Source organism: Pezoporus flaviventris, unplaced genomic scaffold (genome assembly GCF_033815535.1).
Source record: "Pezoporus flaviventris isolate CSIRO_AGI_PZ_B2104156 unplaced genomic scaffold, CSIRO_AGI_Pfla_v1 ptg000034l, whole genome shotgun sequence".
NCBI lineage: Eukaryota > Metazoa > Chordata > Aves > Psittaciformes > Psittacidae > Pezoporus > Pezoporus flaviventris.
This window is the reverse complement of record NW_026892582.1, coordinates 593,792-613,059: the sequence shown is the minus strand read 5'-3', so window position 1 is coordinate 613,059 and position 19,268 is coordinate 593,792.

Here is a 19,268-nt window from a genome sequence, read left to right as displayed (position 1 = left end):
GTATTAACTTTGAAAGGTGGTTTCGCAGGACAGCTAACAGCATCAAAAGTACTCTGTCTTCTGTATAACTTTTCACTCTGCCCCAGCCCACTAAGCATGTAAAAAGAGACACCAAAGTTTCAAAAAGGTTTCAAGACTGATTTTATGGAACCCAAACCTGAAGAAACTGTAGCCAAGAATATAGTTACTGAACACAGAGTAAAATGTCCAACAGAAGTCTCTGGGGGCACCAGGAAGGATAGCGTATCTTTATTCTTACTGTAGAATTGCTATTCAGTCTCAGAGAAATTGTTTGTAAACCCGTGTCTTACTCTGCTGAGTAAGAATCTGGCGATGCGGAGAACTATCTTTCCTTGGTAACTATGTCATCTGTTGCCCAACGTGTTCTTGTGCCCAGAAGTGTCCTGACTGGATGTGTCCTTCTGGCTCACAGGAGCACATTAAATTTATGCCTCACTTTTATGTTCAAGACTGAAATGAAGTCAGATTAGGGTGGCTTTGGTGCTTTGCCATCTGCTTTGTCTCAGCTGGTTACGTTCATGATCCCAGTCTGAAACTACTGGCATGCCTAGTTGTGTCACTATAGAAATAAAATTTGTTAAAAGAAACATGTTAAAGGAGAAGTAAGCTACTGGCCAATCTGAAAAATGCTCATCTTTCTTTTGCTTGTTGTGAAATGAAATTAAACACTCTTGAAGATTTGCCAAAGTCCAGAAACGTTAGCATGATGCACCTGTTCTGCCACTGTCAAATACGGTGTTGAATGTCTTCTGTGATTTGCTAACATGTCATGTCAAATGGACTAGTGCTGATCCAGCAAGAACTCTTGCTATGGAGCATGAACTGTGTGTATTAAGAACTAACATTTGCAGGGAGTCCTGCTCAGTGAACTCCTTTGCACACACTTTAAATGCAGCAAATTAACTCCTTCTCTCCAGTGTCTTTTTTTGTCCTGGCATTTCTTAACTATTTGATCTGGATTGATCATTTTAACATATTATCTTGTGATTATACAAAGAACTGATAAAATGTTTAGGACAACATTGCTGCATAGTTTAACGTAACTGATACCCCACAAGCATTGTGTGTGCAAGGGAAAAGGCTGAGATGATCAACTGTGGCAAAGAATTTCATAGCCAAAGGAAGATCTGTGTACAGGAAAACATGGCAGGGGCATGATGTTTTCCTGTGGGCTGTTGCTCAGAGTTAGAATTTTCACTGTCACAGAATAGAAAAAGATTCATCCTCAGGATATGCATCAATGTGGGACCTTGCACAGGGGTAAGGACTTCATCCATTTATGTTTATTCTTTTGGTGTATTTATCATTACAGAATTATAACAGCTGTTTAACATCTTTGTCGGTGACAAGGACAGAGGGATTGAGCACCCTCAGCAAGTCTGCCAATGACATCGAGCTGTGTGGTGCGGTTGATGTGCTGGAGGGAACGGATGCCATCCAAAGGGACCTGGACAGGCTCAAGAGGTGGGCCAACACTAACCTCAAGAAATTCAATAAGGTCAGGTGCTAGGTCCTACACCTGGGTCAGGGCAATCCTAAGCACAAGCACAGGCTCGGGGGGACTGGATGGAGAGCAACCCTGAGAAGGACTTGGGCGTGTTGGTTCAGTGTGCACTTGAACCCAGAACTGCCCCCCCACCGTGTGCTGGGCTGCATCCCCAGAGTGTGAGCAGCAGTCAAGGGGGTGGATTCTCCCCCTCTGCTGTGCTCTGGGGAGACCCCCCTGCAGTCCTGATCCAGCTCTGGGGCAGCAGCACAAGAGGGACGTGGAGCTGTTGGAGTGAGTCCTTGGAGATCTTGGGCAGAAACTCTTCCCTGTGAGGGTGCTGAGGCGCTGGCACAGGGTGCCCAGAGAAGCTGTGGCTGCCCCATCCCTGGCAGTGTTCAAGGCCAGGTTGGACACAGGGACTTGGAGCAAGCTGCTCTAGTGGAAGGCGTCCCTGCCCGTGGCAGGGGTTGGAGCTGGAGGAGCTTTAAGGTCCCTTCCAACCCAAACCATTCCATAAGTCTGTGATTATTGGACACTAGTTACAATATTTGATATCTGGATACCAGTCCTGTGTAACACCAGAGAGACTGAAAGTGGGTGAAGCCATCCTACAGTCTTCCACAACACAGAGTAAGAGAGAGAATGTGAAGCCTTCAGTTTGCATTCCACTTTTGTGAATCCATAAAAAGTCTGAAGTGCAGAAAAGGTTGAAGTTTATGACTATTTGCTAAAGGGCAAATAGCCATACACTATTACATGCACTGTACGATTAACCATATCTGTTTATTTTGGATGATCTCATAAAGAGTAGATTATATATTTTTATTTTAAAGCAATCACAAATATTTTAAATCAAAGATTTTTATTTCTTTGTCATTAATAAGGTTTTTTGTCACAGTGCTTTGCACAAACAACTGTTATTGTTGTTTTTTTTTAATAGGAAAACTGCAAGTTTTTAAAACTCAAAGTTTCTGTTGGGTTTTCTGCTATAAATGGTACATTCAAGAAACACAAAATTCCCACACATTGCACTGTGCAGAACTCCAGTAGACACCCTATGAAGTACAGAGGATTATCAGGATCAAAATGGAGTATTAATAGAGGTGGAATGGAAAATTAATTTCTCCTCCCTTTGTAATTTGCTGTCATACATGGAAGGACAGGAGTCACTTTGCATTGACACACTATTTCTGGAGTCAGGCTGCCTGTCAGCTGGTAAGTGCTGATGCAAAGGTAACTGATCTTGGGAAAAACATGGGTCCATAATAGGCATAAATGAACACCTCTGAGAGGAAGTTTAAAATAGATGCATCTGATACCTTGTTTGTATTGCACAGACTTTGAGTCCACAACAACCTTGATGTAAAAGTGAGTGAATTTCTAGGAATATATGAGCTCTGTTCCCTTTCTTATCATCAGAGTTAGGTGAACACATCTCAGTTCCACAGAAAGTATTTTTCCTTGAGGGATTTAAGTCCTGTAAGACTAAGTAGTGAAACTGCTTTAACCCGAGTAATCTGATGCCCAGGAAGAAACTATATCTGACTCCTGAGATGTAATTTAAGGTTTGATAATATGGCAGGGTTTTTTCACAGTGGGGAATGTTCACCGTTTGCACATGCTGTTGGGCTCTTTCAAAATAAAAAGAGTACTAGTAGGTATAAATACTATTTAAGCAGTGGTGAGTGGTGGTTTGCAATCTTTAAAGCCAAATGTGTAATTTCACACAAAAAAGTGGAAGTAAATCTCTCAGAAACGTCTGCAGAAAAGATCTACCAGCCTTGGGGCATATTCTGTGGTTTTCCACCCATTTCACACCCATTGCCTGGGTGCCTCAATGCCTGTCTCACTGGGTGCTGAAAGAGTGCCTTGGGAATCCATTTGCCAAATCTTTGTCCTTTCACTGCAGGAGAGGCAAGCAGGCAGGCGTCTGGTGCCTCCTCACTCCTTAGGTCCTTGTGAGCCAAAAGAAATGGCTGAAAACAGCAAAAGAAGGGAAAGCAGAGCTACTGGTGGGGACTGGGAGGATGCTCCTGGGACAGCTGAGAGTGTGTGTGCACTGGGCAGTGCATGAGAAGATACTTTATGAGCAGGTTGCTCTTTGAGATACAGGGAGTCTGCAATCAGCTATGAAGCAGAGAGCTGTGAGATCATGGTCCTTCTCACAGTACCAGCCTAAGCACTGAAGAAGGGTATGCTGTCCAGAAGCAGCTTGGGAAGTCTTGGGAGAGGTGGAAAACACAGTAAGTCAGTGAATGGCTGGTCATTAAAAGAATTGATTTGGGAAGAAATACTGCTCCCTGAACAAGGTGGGCGTTAGTGCTTTCCCACACTTCTTGAATCATAGATTCACAGAATCATGGATTAGTCAGGGTTGGAAAGGACCTTAAGATGCCCAGTTCCAACCCCTGCCATGGGCTGGGGCACCTCACACTAAACCATGTCACCCAGCTTTCCTTTTACTCACCTCCTTATCGCTTTTTGGCTCCTGCCTCCTGGTCCCCACTGCACATCTCTGCCTCCCTGTCTCTCCTGTTCCACCTCATCCACCTGCTCTCTCACTGCAGCCTGATAGCTGCTGCAGTTTGCCATGGAGAGTGCTGTCAGTGTTACACTTGTGTCACAACATACACTTCTGAGATCTCTTCTCTCCCTGGTGTGAAGGTAGGATTGCTGTGATGGATCATGAAGCTCCAACATGCTGCCACTTGGCATTATACAACCAATTCTCCATTTTGGGACATGTGTGGACCCCTGATGAGCCATGTGACGGGGAATGTCCAGCCCCTGTTGCAACAGCATTTCTGCTTCTCTCTGTGCAAAATGAGACCTAACTGGGTTGCTCTTCATCTTGTGTGATTTAGTGTTTATTTGTAGTTTGAACAGCTGGAACTTGTCCTTATGCGGTTACATCTTTTATCTGAAGGAATAGTTCAAGTTAATTTTTCCAGTGTCGCTTTCTCAGTACTGCCTTCTGGTATGTTGGCAGCCTCTTAACTTATGGGACCACCTGAAAATTCACAGTGAAAGCTCTGTATATATAACGGCAATGCGCATCTCAAATCACTGCTGCTCAGCACAGTACATTCTTCCATTTTGATACTGTGTATTGCTACTCTTTCAGCAGAGAGCATTTCCTTAGTATTTTGATCTTAATCTTTATGTCTCCAGAATGCCTGTATGTTCTAAGGAAATATCAGGACTTCTCGGAAGTTTTACTTAAGTTACTGTTTTTTTTTCTATCCTGAGAGTATCTCAAAATGTCACAGAACATTTAGGGGTGGTTTGTTTTTGACAGATCAGTGTAGGCTACTATTCAACAGGCAAATGGACAACAATTGTCACCAGACTTAGGAATGACAAGAGAATAATATTAGTATTAGATTTGGAGCCCAGAACTAACTGAATCCTGTAATTTCACAAATGCAGAAAGGCAAATGATGCAGCAAAATGGCAAAGTCTGAGATTTCCATGTATATTAAAATGTGCAAGCAACTCTACTGGGAGCTTGCACACCATAATGCCTCATTCATAATGACTGAGTCATTAGAGCCTCCCTTCCTCTCTGAAGGGCAGTAAAGAAGCACATGGAACAGCAGGGATCTACAGAAAAAAAGGTGGAAGGGGATTGCAAGCCAGAACTTTAACTTCTGAAACAATATTAGGTGATAAAAAATAGCTAAGGGTACTTCAGAGGTTAAATCCTGCATTACATTTTTTTTCATCTTTTTCCATTACTGCAGTCATGCAATGGATGCACATTTAAAACCTAGATATCTTTACTCTGAGTGCCTCTGGCTCCTTCTTATCTGACCTATGCCTTCTGCCTTCTTGCAGCCTGTGGCTCCAGCTGAAAGACAGCAACTTCTCTGAGTATGTCAGTTCTGCTGCCTGTACTGAAGGCACAGACGCATTCCTGCAAAGCAGCAATGTGGCTGTGATCCCTTGCAGCCTGAAAGACTATTTGTGCCATTTTGTGATCATGTGAATCTGTCAAACTGGCAGTCAACTATAGCAAAAAAAAACCCAGCTGGACTGAAAAATAGGCAAACCATGTTCATCAGAAAGTGATCTCAATGAAACAAGAAGTGATGAGATAGTGGAGAAAGAATCACTTACATGGAAGGAGTACAGCTCAAAATTATTCAAATGATCAAGAGAATGGATGAACTATTTTATGGTGAGTGACTTGAAAAGATTGACTTGGTTAATCCAGTGAGATGAAGCTGATACAAGATGGATTTATTTGTGTAAGTGAACTGAGGAGAGAAAACCATAAAGAGAAAGAATTTCTTTAGGCTGAAAGAAAATCCTAGTAGTAAATGAATGATTGTGAAGAGACCATATGCTAAATCATTTTGAGAATTAAAGGTCAATTTCTGATCCTCAAACACCTGTATGTTAGATCCATCTTTTGAGAATCTTAGAGCTAAACAAATAAATTCTGTGGAATTTGAGAATTTGAAAGATGACATCAAATTCTGGTCACTGCAGTGGTGAGCTCCATCTTATAAATTTTTCTCCATCCTTGTACTGTTCTTCGTTATAAATGGTAGTAATGTGGGACACAATGAGATTGCAGAATTGATTTTAAGACATGTTGATTGGTACAGACAGACTGGGAAGGTGTTTATTCTGTGTTCCTGTCCTTCTGTTTAAAAGCACTCTTGCTTTCAATTCAAAGCTCAAAATTATTCATTTGATCCCAGCTGGACCGTCAGGAGTACAATGTCCTTCTGCTCAGGACATTTTGGCAGTGTCATGGATAGCAAATGAATGACAAGTTTCTTTATCTGTCCAGATTAGTAGGGCACAAACTGTATTATTATTAGGTAGACAAATTCATATGCCAAAATGCCCACTCAGCAACAGTAATCTGTAAAGAACAAAAATAATTTTACATGACATGCCAAACATTTCTCACCATCAAGGAGAGAATGTGCATCCCCTGTAAATATTGAATTTAGAAAAAGAGATGGGAATATTGCACTGACTCTTGGTGACTTCTCATCTTCTAAAATGACTGAATCCTCTTTCCAGAATTTCTATGGCACATCATTACATTTTTTTCCTCACTTTGCTTCTTTTTGTTTCTGTTATTAACAGGAGATCACTGCTGCCTGTACTCTCTGGCACCCACCTGCAGTTCTCTTCCCGATGAGCTGCTTGCTGGAGGTTATACAATTCTGTGCTATGAGAAGACTTCGTTCATGCCACATTGTACTCACTGATTATGACACTAAAAGGGGAAGCACATTCTGCCCGCACATGCCTAACACTTTGTTGGCCTGCATCAGAAGAGCCATGAATGCCCTGCGTAAGGCAGAAGCCAAACTTCCTTGTTATGCAGATAATCCACTGTTTAGTAGATGTCATTCCACTCAGGCTCTTCCCAAACAATCCAAGAAGCCATTGAATGTGTGGATTGTTTCCTGGGTGTGTTAACAAGCCCTTTGCTGCAAGACTGCCTCTGGCATGACTGCCACATGGTCATCTCATCTAAGGACACAAGGGGACTGCTGCTCTGGCAAGGCTGAACTGATAGAATCTCAGCACCTTCCTGTGAGATAATTGCAAGACACCATCATACAGCTATGGGGAAACCTACAACAGGGCTGTCCTGCCATGGCAGGGGACCAGAATTTGCCACAGAAGGAGGAGAAGGAAGAAAAAGACTGTCAGATTGACACAAGGTCAGTGATGTTTTCATACTCTGGAGTGGATGTGTTACTGCTGCACTGCACCACAGCAGCTATCCTTACCCCCCTGGGGCATGTTCATGCTGTTATACCCCATGGCTGACAGTGCCATGCTGTGGCAGTGAGGCTCCAGGCTTTCCCACTTCTCCCTGTCCAGTGGGTCTGGGATGACAGCAGAAGAGGGCACAGGAGGGCGCAGTGCTGGGAGCCAGAATACCTCCGCAAGGTTTCTTCTTGTCTCCTTCACGCTGCTGCGAGCACACGTCCCTACAGGGCAGCTTTCCCAAACCACACCCCCACTCACTGCCTCCTTTTCCCAAAAGCTCTGGAACTGTTCAGTAATGCTGCAATGGAAGGAGGACAGGACAAATGCAAGCATGGAGCACATTGCCGTGTGAAATTTTCCATGGGAAAACTCAGGACCCACCCTGAAACTTTGCTGACATAATGCCTGTTACAATCTTTGGTGCTGAAAACGGAGGGAGCAGAGATCCTGCTGCAGACATTTCTCAAGGGAACCTGTGATGTCCCCAACACATGATGATCCTAATTTCCTAAGGAACTCTGATGCCATGTAGGAGACTGCTCTCCAGGTGAATTTCATGGAGACCAGGGAAAAGGAACATATCTACTACCTCACTGCTGCTGCAAAGAAGAAAATGAGTCCATCCCCCTCCATGGAAAACCAGCAGGAAGCCTTTCTTCATATCAGCCTACGCAGGTTTTCACCCCCCGACATGAAGGAACCTGTTTTCCTACCAAAAAGAGAAGTCAGTATTTGGATGAATTCACTTGGCAATAAATACAGTGAGGACTGGGAAGATGAAACAGGGTAGAATCCTGGAATTTGTGTTCAGGAACATTCATGGCTCTCTCAGGAAAATGTCACCACTCTGTATTCTGCAGAGATTTCTTTCCAGCAAGAGTCCAAGCTCTGCACAGCCATCAGAGAACTGACACAGAAGTAAAATATTAGAGGGCCATCAACAGTGTGTGGGCATACGTGGGTGTACTTTCATTTATCCATGAGTGTAATTTCCCAAACTGTCGTGGTTTAAACCCAGTCAGGTAATATAGAAAGAAATAATTCTTTTGGATGAATTTGTGATGTCTTGAATTGTACACATCCTTGTGTTTTGTTAGAGGAACAGATCCTATATTCTGTGCAGCTGACAGAGCGAAACCCTACCCTTGCTCTCCAGAAGTTTGAACCTCACCCTCAAATTTTAAGATGTCAGTGAAGAATGGGATCCATGTTGCTAAAACCCAGCCACAAGGAGTAATGATATTAAACATCCATGTCTGGCCTGGGATCCTTAGGGATGTATCATTGACAGAGTTGCTCAGGCCAAGACAGTGCAGATGTCCGTATCATATTAGATGTCACTCAGTCCTTTCAAACTAGCAACACAAATCTGAAAAAGCTACTTGCACAGTTCATGTGTGCTGGAATAGGATCTGCCCTCTGTCTCATTTTAGCTTGCTATATGGTCAAAAACCCCCAAGGCACTGGAGAGGATGTTCACAGACCCAGAGGGTGCCTCCACTATGAGAAGAATCATTCCTTGGAGACCATTTATTGTCACATATAATTACTCTGCAAACCCTCAGCACCAATGGAGTGGCTACTGTATGTTTTCATTTGTTCAAGAACCTGCCACACAAATCCATGAGAGGAGAACCAGGTGCAGATCCCACCTGATCCTGATCCCACACACAACAAAGGAATCAGGACTGGGATGTGTCCAAGCTCAGAACACCTGGGGAATGGGGCAGTGATCAGGGAAAGCCTCTGCACATGTGTCTGTACCCATAATTCCTGAGCTTTGTCAGTCTCAGACACCAGTGAGGCTCTCAGCCACTGCCAGGGAGACACTGCTCAAGGCTGGCCCAGACCATCTGCCATGTCCTGACAAGCCTGTCACAACAAGCCAACACACAGCAGTAAAGCAGGTAGGTATGATGGCTTGAATGTGTAGCAGCTGGACAGACACAGTCACCCTGCAACGCATTGTCTGGGCTGGAGCTGAGCAGCAGTTCAATGAGCAGCTCCTTTATGGGATCAGTTGAAGCTCAAGGATATCTTTTCTCCTGTCAGGATAGGTAACAGATCCCTGTGCCCTGGCAGTCACATATTGCGAAGAATATATTTGTTATTTTAGGCACAGGGTGGTCACCACAGTCCTTTCCCAGTTGTCTCAATAATCTTAGGTCTGTCCTTTCAGAAAGGAAGAGGTGGTTTATGTTCTCTGACCTCCCTCTCACGCAACTCTTTGTTTTCTTGGGCATTGGCATCGTCATTTGCAAATATGGGAGCTCACTCATAGCTTTGGTTTTGCTGAGTGGGGACATCAAACAGGAACCCCAGCAGTGATCTCCAGAAGTGGATTCAAGCTTTGCTCCCAGACAAGAGCTGATGGGAGAGTTATGCAGGTTTATTTACAGTGCTTGTTCCCACCTCAGCCTTCACCCTGCAATAGTAAACCTTTGCTAAGCTGAACTCTTCCAGCCTTCTCCCTCAGAGGAGCATCTCTGTTCCCCTGTGGTCTCACCAGTTCTCTTGGCACCGTGTAAACCTTGAGTCAGTAATGTGTGAATGTGCATGGCTGGGACAGTTCAGAATACTTCAAAGCAGGTGTCACCAGATCTTCATACAGATGCATCAGTGCTCCCCTAACAGATTCCAAAGTACCATTGTGGCACAGCCAATGTCACTGTGTCTGTTTGGGAAACCCATAGCACACATCATTTCCCCTAATGCTTCAATCTCTTATTTTCAGTAATTCTAGAACTAGAGTTTTAATTTTGTGCCACTAAATCACCAGCAGAAGTCCTAACCATCTGGGATTGCACAGACTGCACCGCACTCCTAAGGATTATTTGTGTGCAACTGCAGCATCCTGGTAAATATCACAGGAAGGGGGATAAGAATTTATCACTTGTCACAATTATTCTGACCAAGGGAGTCAGATAGGAAATAGTGGGAGATACAAAGGCAAATTGTTGCCCTCTACTTGGTGGTGGTTTGTAGCCAGGTAACGTGCTCTAGGTCATTCACCATTTTTGTAGCCCTTCAGTAGACCCTATTGGGTGTTTCTATATCCCTCTTAAACTGCAAAGCCCCAATGTCCTGGGTTCAGCAGTAGCAGTCATTTTTCTCCTTCTTGGTAGCTGGTGCAGTGCAGTGTTTTGATCTGATCTGTTTTGATCCTGAGCTGATCTTTCAGCTCGGGAACAGAGCTGATAACACTGATGTTTTGGTTTGGCCAAGGACTTTGTGAGCCTCATGCTCTGCCAGGGAGGAGGGGAAGCCAGGAGGAAGCAGAGACAGGACACCTGACCCAAACTGACCAAAGAGGTATTCCATACCACAGCACGTCATGCCCAGGATGTAACTGGGAGTTAGCCAGGGCTGGGAGACTGCAGGGTTGGAGGAGGTATGGGTCGGCGCTTGGTCGGGCTGGGGGGGGGGGGGGAGTTATCAGTCGGTTGATGCTGAGGTGTTGTATTCTCTTCCCTTGTTATTTCCTTTATCATTATTATCATTGGTGGCAGCAGCAGTGATTTGTGTTATACCTTAGTTACTAAACCGTTCTTATCTCAACCCGTGGGAGTTGCATTATTTTGATTCTCCTCTCCGTCCCTCCGGGAGTAGGGGGAGGGAAAGAAGAGGGGAGGAGTGAGTGAACAAATTACCTGACTGGGTTTAAACCAGGACAGTTCTTTTTGGCGCCCAACATGGGGCACGAGGGGTTGAGATAAGAACAGATCTGACCGGATTAATAGTCACTCATCACAATGCTGATTTATTGGCTCTCAGAGTTGTTCTTGTTGATCTCGCAGCTTCAGAATGTTGTAACTTACATAGAGCCGGTATTTGCTGTGTTAGAGTTTATCAAGTGTGGGGCCTGGGCTAAGGTTCTTGTCTCACTGTGCTTTATGGCAATGACTTGTAATACGGGCGGGCTCCAGCAGCAGGGCGGGACGGACGTGGCCGTGGACTTGTACCTGGCCGTCCGGCTGCTCTTCACCGGCCTGGCCCTCGCCCTCGCCTCCGTCTTGGTGAGGCCGCGGGGAGCAGAGGGGGAGCGGCCCCGGGAGCCGGCGGCTGCTGAAGCGGCCCGGGAGAGCGGCCCCGGGGACCAAGCGGCGGGAGCGGGGCCGGAGGCCGCGAGGGGACGGCTGCCGGTGGAGGAGGTCGGGGCGGTCGAGGAGCAGAAGGAAGCGGCTGCCGAGCAGCGGGAGAAGGCGGCGGAGGAGCCGAGCCCCGCGGAGGAGCCGAGCCCCGCGGAGGAGCCGAGCCCCGCGGCCGAGCCGAGCCCCGCGGCCGAGCCGAGCCCCGCGACGGCCGAGAGCATTTCCCGGAAGCCGCCCGCCGAGCCCCAGGGGGATGCAGGAGACCACACAGCATTTCCCAGCAAGGCAGAGGAGGAAGAGCTGGACTCAGGAAAAGAGAAGCTGGCGGTGGGAGAGCCGGCAAGCACAGCAGCTACACCAGCCCCAGTGACAAGTACAGCAGCATCAACTGAGAGTTCTGAAGGGTTTGAATGGCCTTTGGGTATCCTTGGGACCTGCCTGCTGATTGTGATGGGGATCAGCATGTTGGCACACACACACACTGTGTGCTACCCACAACCATTTTGTCTGATCTCAAAAGTTAAGCAGAGTCTGGTTTGGGTCTTGTCTGGGGTTAGACCACTATATAGGAGGACCAAGTGATTTTCCCCAAGGCTGGACAGTCACGAGTGGCAGGGTGTGTGGGACAGTATGGGCAAGTATCTAGTCCACTGGGCCCCTCCAGTGCTTTGGAAGCGTCGGAGATGGAAGGCAGCTGTATGGAGTCCCCGGCAACAAGCTGCAGAAACTGCTGAAGGGGACAGTGAATTATTTTGAGCCTGGTGGGCCCATGGCACTTCAGGCCATCAGGGCAGAGATGCAACACAGAGATGGACTCATGATCGAGGGGTGGACTTAGCAATGGACACTATTGCCCAGGTTATTCACGAGTGTGAACACTGCACACAGTCTCTCCTGCTCTGGAAGACTGGTACAAGAGATGGAGCCTGGCATCATGGACCAGATGGATTCAGCAGCTTTATAGGGACTGGTCCATGCACTAAGATAAGAGTGATGGTATATTGAAAATGTGGGATCTGAGCATGAAGTGAATGGTATGGAATAAGGGGTGGATAATGTCCTGGGTTCAGCAGTAGCAGTCATTTTTCTCCTTCTTGGTAGCTAGTGTAGTGCAGTGTTTTGACTTTCAGCTCGGGAACAGAGCTGATAACACTGATGTTTTGGTTTGGCCAAGGACTTTGTGAGCCTCATGCTCTGCCAGGGAGGAGGGGAAGCCGGGAGGAAGCAGAGACAGGACACCTGACCCAAACTGACCAAAGAGCTATTCCATACCACAGCACGTCATGCCCAGGATGTAACTGGGAGTTAGCCGGAAGGGCTGGGAGACTGCAGGGTTGGAGGAGGTATGGGTCGGTGCTTGGTCGGGCTGGGGGGGGGGGGCGAGTTATCAGTCGGTTGGTGCTGAGGTGTTGTATTCTCTTTCCTTGTTATTTCCTTTATCATTATTATTACTGGTGGTAGCAGTAGTGATTTGTGTTATACCTTAGTTACTAAACTGTTCTTATCTCAACCCGTGGGAGTTGCATTCTTTTTGATTCTCCTCTCCGTCCCTCCGGGAGTAGGGGGAGGGAAAGAAGAGGGGAGGAGTGAGTGAACGAGTTACCTGACTGTGTTTAAACCACGACACCCAAACATAACAGTGTATTCCAGGTGTGACTGCATCAGCCTCAAGTACAGGACAGAAAGTGACTTTCACTCCGTTGGACATTTTCATGATGCAGCCCACTATGGCATTTGCTTCCTCACAGTAAGAAAACAGCACTGGCTTACATTCAAACTAACATCTTCCAAAATGCACACATCCTTTCCATCAGGGCTACTGCTAATGCACTTCCCTGTCCATACGGCCTTATTCTGCTCCAGGTGGAAAACTGCACTTCTCATTACTGTGCTTCATGAAGTCGCTCTTTGCCTTACCCTCAGGTTTACCAGGCTTCCACTGGATTGAATCTCTGCCACTTGTGGTGCTCATTCCCCATAGATGAGTGTTACCTGCTAAAGGTGCAAAAGGTATCATCACTCAGGGTACTGATGGGTTTTGAAAGGTAAGGGCCTCATTGTGGACCACAGGGATACTGTTCTCACTAACAGTTGCCAGCAAGCTACTATTTAGCTGCTGATTGCTACCCCTTGAACAGTTCAGATAGTTTTCAAATGTCACAGCAACCCATTCATCCACCCCATACATCCTCAGCTTCCAAATGAGACACCTGAAAGATAAACTAGGAAAATCCTCACACCTTTACACAGAGCCTAAAATTGTTTAGCTTGGTATTTCACAAGGTTTATTGCTTCCACCACTGTCTCCTCATTCACACACTTATTTCAGCTAAAGTAAAGTTTCCAGTTCATGAGATAAATGGCACTAAGAAAAAAACATAGGTGGGGTGTGCAGAGTGGGATGTCCTAAAGGGGTACAGACTATCAGCCCTGAGATGCCTCCACTTTCCCACTTGACTTGTGTTGCCTTGCTAAGATGTGACTTCTTGCTCCTGGTCCCACAGACAGTCACAGTATATTGGGGCCATGTCTTAAGGGGTGGCAGAGAGTGAGGCAGCTGCCTGGTCTCCATCTCGAAGGGTCTATTTTCAGCACCCCCGAATCCTCCCTCTTCCATGGGAATGTTAGCCCTGCAGAACCTTGCCCACGCTGCACTGCTGTCCAGGACAGCCTGTATCCAGAGTCTGCTTTCACTCCATCTCTTCTCTTTCAACTCTGCTGTGCTTTACATTCAGCTGCAGCAGAGACCAGCCCTTCAGAGGTGGAAACATAGTCAGAAAGCTAACAGGGGCAAGATCCATTTCCTTTCCCTTTTTCCATTAAGGTGTTGTTGTTTCTTCCAGCAGGTCCTTCCTTCTCTTGGGACAGCTGTTTCTGTGGCTGTTTCAAACCTTTCTACAGGAGCACTACAGCTACACTAGTAAATTAAACATGTCCAGGAACTTAGGCCAACTGGCATGGGACTGCTTATGCATATAGGAGTAAACTATTTCTGTTTCGAGCATGATGAGGCTGGATACAGGCTGTATTGGGACTTGTCCCAGAAAATGCCAGCTGTCCAGTTATGTCTTTGAATCTACTTAGGAGCTGTGTAGCTGGCACAGGCCAAAAGCTTGACAAGGACTCTGCTAATACTTTATCAGTATAAGTAATTGGCTTTCCATATGGGCAGATGTTCCTTTGGATAGCGCATTGTACTGGCAAAGACTTAGCACAAGATGGAGCTTTCTCCAACGTAATTCACCAATGTCTGTGAACTTAGAGCAGGTAAATAAAATTGAGGACTCTGGGATATAGACATCTTTGCAAGAAGCTTACAGGCCAACATGTCAGGAAATATAAATTAATCACTGCTGGGAGAAAGATCAACTTTGTGAAAGAAAATAAAGGTGCCACAAAGGATGAGTAGCTCAAATCCCTCAGGGTGTGTTCATGAGAGTGGCTAAGTGACTGAACATGAGACTTCTTTGAAATTTTTGCTTTTTACAGAAGCAGAACACTCTAGAATAGGCTGCTTACAAACTTTCCTTGATTTCACCAGGCCTTTTCAATTGCAGGAGATCAAAGAGGTGCTTGCTATCTGTATTGATAGTTTCAGTGACATGGAAGTGCTGGATATCCATTTTTTTTCCATGATGTTCCTCTGGTGCTCATCTCCATCTTAACCTCTATAAATGTAGTCCAAATTGCTTGTCCACTTTGCCTTGAAAACCTCAGTCTAACATTTAGTTTATTTTCCTTGGTAGTAATCATTGGGATTACTCCCTGAAATCCTCAGCCTGTGACCATGGAGCAGAGATGGACACAAAAAAAAAATCAGTGAAATATTTTACCTTTCTGTTGAAAGCTGCAGAAAGCAGAAAAATCACTGGTATTTTGATAAAGATTACCTAGGAATGTTTCAGGCTATAGTTTCCATATATTTTAGTTCAATTCTTCCACCTGAATTACTCTTCAGTATTTCTTGTCTGTGTTTCTATTGTCTTTGTGTGTCAAAACACTAATGACAGTACTGATTATATCCCTGTTAAGTAAGTTTTTCTTTTGGACACCAAGTGCTTTTACCAAGAACTGTAAACAGCCAGGCAGTCTCTGTGAAGGGGCTGCTACTACATCAATCTACTCTTGGAAGACTTCTGTAGCACTGTGCTAATATTATGGGTTGTAAGTTCTGGCAAACTTTTGACATACATCCAAGTTATTAATGACACCATGTTATTCTGGAATGATTTTACCAATGTACTTTCAAGGAAAATACATAAATAAGCTACATTTTTCATCTTAATTCCCTTTATACTTGTTGTTTTTTTTAGTCAAAATGTCAAATCTTGGCAAGATTTTTCAGTGGTCTATAGCTGTTTCTTTCAATGAACAAAGTGTTTTACAGCTGATCACTAAAATATCAAGTAAATAAATATCTCTTTTTATATATTCTTATCCAGGTAAAGGTATAAGACAACTAGCAAAATAGAAAATACAGATTTTAACATTTTCTCATACTGTCAAATCTAATATCAGCAAGGGGATTCCTCTAGAACAGCAAATGAACTCTGAGATGTCACTGAGATGGGGCTGTCAGCTGTGATCTGTGAGGCAAAGGTGACCAGATTTGCAATGAATGATGGAAGTTGTCCGAAACAACTAAGACATTCAAATATCTTTTTATGTTGAGAGTTTTTCTAGTAATTTGCAATGTAATTATATGGTAGCAAAAAAACCTCTCAGCAATGAGATTTTCCTCTAGTATGCTTGAAGTGAATGGATATAAATGCTGCCTGCCCATGCCTTTTCAGTCTTCCTGGTCTGATGGAGCTAATAAGAACCTGATGGTGTCTGGACTCCTGACTTTGGCATCAGTGTCAACAGAACAACATTTAGCAAGGTAAATGTGGACCAGTGAATTTAACTTTGCATTCCAGCTATGTAATTAGACTGTTTCTTTGTTTTGACATTGAAAACATCACTATTTAAATCTCATGTTATAATTAAGTACTTGTAGCTTATATGGAGCCAGAGTTTGATTGGTCCTTCAGTTCATCAGATAGTTGAGAGTTTCTTCCAAGACATGAGGCTGATTTCCTGTCAATCCCTTAGCTAAGTTGTCTCTAAATTATTGCCTGCTTTTTGGAAGAAACATAGCTTCCCATTCCTGACAAGATACTGAATGCATTGCAGGAGGTTTGCAGCATTGCCTTCTGAGATGGCACAGTTTCCTTCATATGATACATCCTTGGGAACTATCGCTTTCCTTGCTACTTAAGTGGACAGAAAGCGCAGTTATCAGAACATCATTAAGATACTTCTAATTGCACTGAATTTTCTCTTTGAACTATAGCACTGACATAAATACAAGAGCACGTTTTTCAACATGGTACTGCCCCAGGTATACCTGAGCGAACAAAAATTATCTGCTACCAAGTAGGATCAGAGTTAGGTCAAGGATAAAAATACTGGAGAATTTCAGTTCTATTAATGTATACCACTTTGACTGTCTCCATTACCTTGGATTCTAGATCTTGTAAAGCAGATACTGATGCACTACAAACTTTTGCCATGATAGTTCAACATGGTGTTATTTCCCTCAGGAACTCTGCTTGATCATAGAATGAGATGTGAGAGGGACAATGAGAAGGGTTCAGTTATATGTCACCCTGGGAATGGGGGCAAAGAGCAGGGTACATTAATATCAGAGAGGGGACATAAGAAGGAATTAATTTCTCCAGCCGTCCTGTGCTGAGTTTCCATTAAATCCTGTCAGCAGTTGGAATCAGCTACTTCTTTTCTCAGCTGTTGCTGTAACATGAAAAGAGCCTCGAAAGGCTCACTTCAAGGTCATACTGAGAAGATAGGTCAGTGCTGCCCTAAACCATGTGGCTACTGGAAAAGGCAGCAGGACAGTTTCTTTCATGAGCAGGTTTCATTTTTTAGGTAAGCTCAGTACAGAGGCATTTTCTTCAGCTTTCCTGGCAGAGCACAGATGATTATATTCTTCCCCCTACACACTGAAAATTAACTGAATTTGACATTGTGCCTGAGTGCACACACACATCATCATTACTCTCTTCAAATTCATTTCACTGAATGTGTAGAAGTTGTGTGAGGCTCCATAAGCTAACCAAAACTTCTTCATCATTTTGTGATTTGAATTTTTTGCATTGCCTTTTGACAATATAAGACAACCACAGGGGGGAAACTGCCTATAGTTTGAACTCGATAACACAATTCAGTAAAAAGATAGTTCTGTAAAGCAGACTTTTAAGTAAAGATGAAGACTGGAAAAAAGTCCAGATAATTTAGAGTATTTGAAAAGACAGAAAAAGCACTCTGTCTCTATTTATAACAATACAGGTGGTCACCTGAGTTTAGGACTGTGAAATACATTGGAAAATAGCATGTTGCTCATGCACAGAAAAGTTGTAAAGCAACGTGATAGTTAACACATGAATATTCCTACATGCTTACATATGGATATTGTAGGACTGTGGGAAATAAAATTTGATGATAAAATATATTCACTTTTATTTCAGAATTTTAATGGATATTGTTTCAATTATCTTCCCTGATATTAATGATATACCACACTGAAATGTACAGAAAACTATATTTTTTCCTTAAGTAAAATTGTGAATTGGGCATATCTTTCATGTACCTTTAATGCAATACCCTCACAAAATATAGCTCTGGAATAACGCAGAGGGTACAGTTGTATCTTCCTGGGAACACTGATCAAACCTACTTGAACAGTTCTTTACAGCTAAACGAAATGTCGTCTGACTACTGAGAGGATATTAGGGAGCAAGGAAGGAATTCTTCTTTCCCATAGCCTGAGAAGTGACCCTGGGGTTGGAACCAATTCCACAGGAGGCTTCTGGTTTCTAAACTCTTTTGTGAACAGACGTGCATTGAAGTTTGCCATTCTAAAAGCACTGCTAAGTGACTGACTGCCAACACCTAGAGGCACTTCAACACACCAGCTACTTCCCTTCCAAACTAGACCTTCCCTCTGCAGACTGCATGCCCAGAGCTGCCTGGCCATCTGCCTTACTCCTGACTGTTACACACCTGGGTCCACAGACTAGACAAAACCCCAGCAAAACCCCAGAACAGCTTTACTGAGAAGACAGGCTTTGTCACTGGCCACTGGAAATTCAAAGATTTTCAGCCCCCAAAGTCACACTCAGAAGGACTCTCCATATAGCTCCTGGAGATCCAGGAACATCCTGAAGGCATTTTGTCCCAGTCTTATAGTGCTGCATTAAGACAGGCTTGCTACGTACTACTGCGAGCAGGACCTCAAGGAAAAGCAATACAGCTACTTGGGGAAGAGCTTGGGGATACCAGTGGACATGAGCCACTAATGTGTGCTTGAAGCTCAGAAATCCCATTGGATCCTGGGCTGCTTCAAAAGAAGTGTGAGCAGCAGTTTCAAGGGAGGTGATTCTCCCCCTCTACTTTTAAGACCCTACCTGCAGTATTCCCTTCAGCTCTGGGATCCCCACCACAAGAAAGATGTGGACCTGCTAGAGCCAATCCAGAGGAGGGCCACAAAAATAACCCTAGAGCTGGAACATCTCTCCTACAAAGAAGTTTGGGTTGTTCAGCCTAGAGTTGAGAAAGGTTTGAGGAGACCTTTTTGTCACCTTGCAGTATGTACAGGGGGCTTGTAAGAAAGACAGAGAAAGGCATTTTATCAATGCCTGTGGTGACAGGGCAAGAAGCGGTAGTTTTAAACTGAAAAAGGGTAAATCCTGAGTAGCTATAACAAAGAAATATTTTACTATGAGTGTGGTGAGGCACTGGAACATGTTTCCCAGAGAAATTACAGATGCCCCACCATTGAAAGCGTTCAAGTTCAGATTGGATGGAGCTTTTAGCAATCTAATCTTAGAGAAAGATATCCTTGCTCACAGCAGCTGTGTGGG